Source organism: Lithobates pipiens, unplaced genomic scaffold, assembly GCF_037356315.1.
Source record: "Lithobates pipiens isolate NorthernLeopardFrog02 unplaced genomic scaffold, aLitPip1_a1.2 Scaffold_1, whole genome shotgun sequence".
Taxonomy (NCBI): domain Eukaryota; kingdom Metazoa; phylum Chordata; class Amphibia; order Anura; family Ranidae; genus Lithobates; species Lithobates pipiens.
In genome coordinates, this window is record NW_027507685.1 from 26,673,596 (window position 1) to 26,679,213 (window position 5,618).

Sequence of the window (5,618 nt, forward strand, 5' to 3'; positions counted from 1 at the left end):
CCCCTTATTTTTGCTTATATACCGGGATGGAAGCATTTGGATATATGGGACTGGTAGTGTTCCCCTACCTTCCCTGTGTGAGGTCTGCGCTCATTTATAGGGTACCTTATGTTAAGGTTCATATACTGGTGACATCTTAGATATTGTCTCTATGCATCTATAATCATTACAGTCATGTACATGCTTTTTGTTTTTAAGCAGCATTTCTGGTATTGATCCAGTGCCCTACATGGATATTTATTTACATATGTCCAATGTACACACCCCCCCACCTGGCTGATGTTGTGCTTTGTGCGGTGGATCGGGTGTCTGGGTGGTACTGGGCTCTCTTCTCCCTGCGGGAGCTGCGATGCGCTAGTGGGTCCTCCCCTCCTCCCCTGTCACTCGTGATTGGGAGGTCGTGTGGATGCCCCTCTGCGCATCGGTGCCACGCATACTACGGCGTGCGTGTGACGTCAATTCTGACGTCATCGCACTGACGTTTAGTGTTCTTGGATCTCCGTGTCTCCATGGGGGAGTTTTTCCGCGCCTGTTGCTGAGTGTTACTCAGCTCAGGTGCACTTCCTCCTCCATGGTTCCATGTGCGTGGCGTTGGCGGCATACCTATATATTCCCAACTTGGAACTAGCTGTGTTCACGGCTAGTCTCCTTCTGGGGTCAATGTGCACCAGCCATATGGTTGCTGGTGTCATCCGGGTGCTACATTTGGGTAAGTTTTCTCTTCCTTTCCCTCCTTTACACACATTGTTACAGTGTAGATTTCCCCTTTCCTACTGGTGCTTCCGTTTTGTAGTTTCTTCACAAAATTTTCAATTTTCTTTCACCAGCTACCCTGCACTCAGTCTTAGTTGACACTTTCACTTAATTCTTGCAAAACTGCATACTCACTTCAAATGCTATTCACTTTTCAATGTTGATATCCCTCGCACTATTCTGATCCTTATTATCACCTCTTCTAGTATTCACTGGGTCCACTATCAATCATTATCTCTAATAAACTATTATAAATTACACACGTATTCATAATTTTGTTCCCAGATATGTTCTCCAGCTACAATATATTCCCATTTTTGCTGAAACTTTGTCATCCCTTCTCTTCACTCTGCCCGATAATACATCCATATACGGTATATGCCGCCTCAGCTCCCGTGGAGAGATTATGCTCCTGGTCCACCTTGCGCCCCACTTCCGTGCATTGCGCTTGCTATCTGGTTTGGTGAGTCTATCTGGCTAACCATCTATATGCACTATATGTTCATTCACCCATATACTCTTTTACATGGATAGTATGGTTCATTATTTTTCTATATACATTCTATAGGAATCTATGGTCGCATCAGCTCCTGATGAGTGGATACATCCACGAAACGCGTCGAGATTTGATTTTGATGCCCCAGCTACACCTCATTCGGAACCATACTGATTTCATTATTATTTTACTCTTTTAACTACAATACAAAAAACTTTTCTGTATTTAGTGGACGTATACTTACCATCTGGATATATTGGTCGATATTAGGCATGCTGTCATTGGTATCATTATGCCATGTAATTTATTCACTATAAGAATCATATGCCAATAGATGTATACTGTTTTTACTATATGCCATGTGTATGCTTTTTTATGCCTATGAAATCAATACTCTTTATTTTATAATTAATAAACATTCTACGTTGAAATCCAAACATGGTTCATTTTTTCCTCCACTATCCCAATGCTTCATTTAAAGTCCCAATTTCCTTTTTGTACCTACCATGCTTTTGTTGAAAGTAAGAAACTCCTACAGTACAATATATCTAAAACCAATCACTACATTTTTAAATAAGCCTTAAGGCTCTTTACACACAGGGCATGCTCTGCTGGAAAAAGTCACGTGACATGTGACGCAACGTGTCAGGAGAAGGAGCCAGTGACGGCATCTAATGTGATTATCAGCACAGGAGATGCTGTGCGGAGAGCGGTCTAAAAACGTCTGACCATTTTAACCAAAGCGCTTAGATGCTACATAAATGTGAGTGGATTTAATTCATCTTATAGACTTATGCAACTTGTATCATTGCGCAATGATGCGTTTAAATTTTCTTTCCATGTGAATCAATCATCATTCAAAATGGTGAATGGGAGTGGAGCAGTAAGCAAGTTTAAAGGCACAGGAGTGGACACTTTTTTGTAGGACTGATTCCGTTTATTAATCAGTGGCCATTTCACTACATATTAACTATTTATTTATTCAAATTATTTGTTCCCAGTACTACATTTTTTGGGGGATTCTTAACATATACATATACATAGGGATTGTTTGATCCCCATATTCTGAGTGTAATTATATATACTGGCAGCACTTTATCATTTCAAAAATGTATTTTTATTGTTGTTCACTATGGGTAAATATTGATTATCCATTGAGTGGGTTGTTGATTCAAGCGCACCAATATATTTATATAATTTAACTTATGTCACGGTGTCAGAGCACTATTAGATTGGTTGCAGCTGACATCATTTAGTTATTGCTCACTTTCTTTACACGGATCCACATCAGCGCTTTAGTATTTTTATTTCAAAGTATTTTATTGAATTTAAAGAATACCATACAGTAGCAAAGATGTAACAAATAGACATCAGTATGAGAAGATGCTCAAGAACAGCCCATCCCTGACTGAGCATATGGCTAACAATGGAAAAGATACAGGCTGAAAATCTAGGCTAACAAGGGATACATAACCTTAGCCCAACTAATCTGTGGTCCTTCAGGAGGACATCTCCCCTTCGGGCGCTCCAACTGGGATCACACTGCGCCCAAAAGGAAGAACCCCTCCAATCCACGAAATACTCTTATTAGCAGTATGCTACAAAAAAACATTCCCTATAGGAAACTACAAATCAGTAAGGCTTCCATAAATATAAGCCTACCATTTTCCCAATAATTATGAGTAGAGTAAAAAAAAAAGCATAGGAAAAGAAGAGACAAGATACAGGAAAGGGGAAAAGAGAGGGGTAGGAGTAGAATCAGGGAAAGAGAAAGATGGGAGAGAAGGTGGAACACCAACTGACGCTTTAGTATTTTTATATACAATTATATCTATATATAAATGTACATTATATATATGAATATTTATCATGAGAACAGAAATACAGCCAAGAATGTGTTGTTCATTAGTAAGGTAATTTATGTATTTGTTTAGCAAGCTACAACTTTTAGTCTACAGTCTATTGAAAGTACAGAAACCCCGGAGCTCCTGCAGAGAATGCGGCAATAAACACGGATTACATTGCAAACAAATTTGGTGTGAAATATTTAGAAAACATAATTTGACCCTGACCAGACTGCTGAGTCCTAGGACACGTCGTGGCTGCTGATGGGTTGAGGGTTTTTGTAGGTGGCAAAAATCCTGTATATTACAAAGATTTCCAATTCTTTTGTTGAAAGTAGGAAACTCCTATACAGTACAATATATCTAAAACCAATCACTACATTTTTAAATAAGCCTTAAGGCCCTTTACACACAGGGGAGGCTCTGCTGGAGTCTGCCTGCTCAGCAGGGAATCTGTCCATTGATCCCCACTGAGTAGGCAGATGGCCGGTCCATGCTCGCTCCGCTTATACAGAGCGGACACAGACACAGCCCATTCTCCTCTAAGGATGGTCGGATACACCCGACTGCCATCCGATCCGATCTGCCAGACATATGGGGAACAGATCCACATCCTTCTGTTTTTAGCAGACAGATCAGATGCCGGCGGGTGTCAATGGACACGTTTGTTGACACCCACTGCTCCATAGAGGGACGTGCAGTGAGGCATTGACTAGTATCAGAACCAGATACACACAGGTTACATATGCCACAAATGTTAGAGTAGAGTGAGAGCAATAATTCTAGCTCTAGATCTCCTCTGTAACTCTAAACATGTAACTTGTAAAAATGTTTAACCCCCTTATGGACTGTCCACCGTCATTTGAAAAGGAGTATCGTTATTATGGCAGCAGCTAGCTACCATAACCCTGGTATCTTCTTCAGTGGGCGGTCCTCTGTCAGATAAAAGTGGTCTCTGCGGTGGATTCGCAGCAAGATAACTTTTAACGGTGGTGGGAGAGGGCCACTCCTGCTGTGCTCCAGTGCCCTCCGCCGCTTACTGGAGTTTTCGGTAGTGGAGGCGATCAGGTTCTTCTCCCTGTTATGCATGGAGACGAGTGAGGGGAAGATGGCCCCAACCTGTCTCCATGTCATTGCAAGGCGGAAGTGACGTAAAAAAAAAAATGTGTTCGAAAAATTGCTGCGCAAATACCATGTAACATGAAAATTAGCACAACGACCACCATTTTTTTTCCCTAGGATGTCTGCTAATAAATATATATATATATATATATATATATATATATATATATATATATATAGCGCGAGAGGGACAGAGAGCGCGAGAGAGCGCGAGCGAGAGAGAGCGCGAGTGAGACAGAGCGAGAGCGAGACAGAGAGCGCGAGAGGGACAGAGAGCGCGAGAGAGAGTGAGAGCGAGAGAGAGTGAGAGCGAGCGAGAGAGAGACAGAGAGCGAGCAAGCAAGAGACAGCGAGAGAGAGACAGAGAGTGAGCGAGAGCGAGAGCGAGAGAGAGACAGAGCGAGCGAGCGAGCGAGAGAGAGACAGGGAGCGAGAGAGCGAGAGACAGAGAGCGAGAGACAGGGAGCGAGAGAGAGCGAGCGCGAGCAAGAGAGAGACAGAGAGAGTGAGAGGCAGGGATCGAGAGAGTGAGAGAGAGACAGAGAGCGAGAGAGATAGTGACAGAGAGCGAGAGAGATAGTGACAGAGAGCGAGAGAGATAGTGACAGAGAGCGAGAGAGATAGTGACAGAGAGCGAGAGAGATAGTGACAGAGAGCGAGAGAGATAGTGACAGAGAGCGAGAGAGATAGTGACAGAGAGAAACAGAGAGAGTGAGAGGGAGACAGAGAAAGACATAGAGAGAGAGAGACAGACACACAGATAGAGAGAAAATCCATCATTAAAGCACACTGCTCTCTCTTCTCTCACAGAATTGCTGAAATAGTTAATAATCCTTGTTTTTCATACATTATGGACATTTGGGAGGGTCTCCTGAGTTTAAAAACACTTCTAACCTCAAATGCTCATAACTGCTGCCAAACTCGCATAAACTCAGTACATAAAAGCTGTAAAATGGACGTTTTTCATTGTTATCAGTAAGGCTGAGCTCCGGCGTGTTCGCACACTCCACGTGCTGAGCCCGCCAGCTTATCACAGGCAGTGAGACATTTCTGGATGTGCAGCTGCAGATATCGGGAAATGTCTCACTGACTGTGATTAGCGCTGCGCCGACTTCCTGGCTCTACACGTGGAGTGTGCGAACACACCGGAGCTCATCCCTAGTTATCAGCTGTCAGTTTACAGCATTCAGATGAGGTATTCAACTGCTCTGCGTACATGGCGCTTACGTTTACAAACTTTAAATGATATATAGTAATAGGAGTAGGCTAGAAATATTTGAAATATACTGTGGAAATGAATACATGATTTTACATTTTGATATGTGAGTACACACAATTGGCACAATTATCCAGCGGTTGGATTTTGCTTAGACATCTTACTGTCAGCTTCTTGTACATGGCTA

The 5,618-nt window shown here is 42.5% G+C and overlaps 1 long non-coding RNA gene across 1 annotated transcript; it reads left to right on the plus strand.

The window, feature by feature from the left end:
- Positions 1-460: 460 nt before the first annotated feature.
- Positions 461-1,680, plus strand: LOC143988043 (uncharacterized). Its single transcript, XR_013276739.1, has 3 exons — positions 461-709; positions 1,039-1,216; positions 1,322-1,680. It is a non-coding gene; the product is annotated as an uncharacterized LOC143988043 (long non-coding RNA).
- The last annotated feature ends 3,938 nt before the right edge of the window (positions 1,681-5,618 follow it).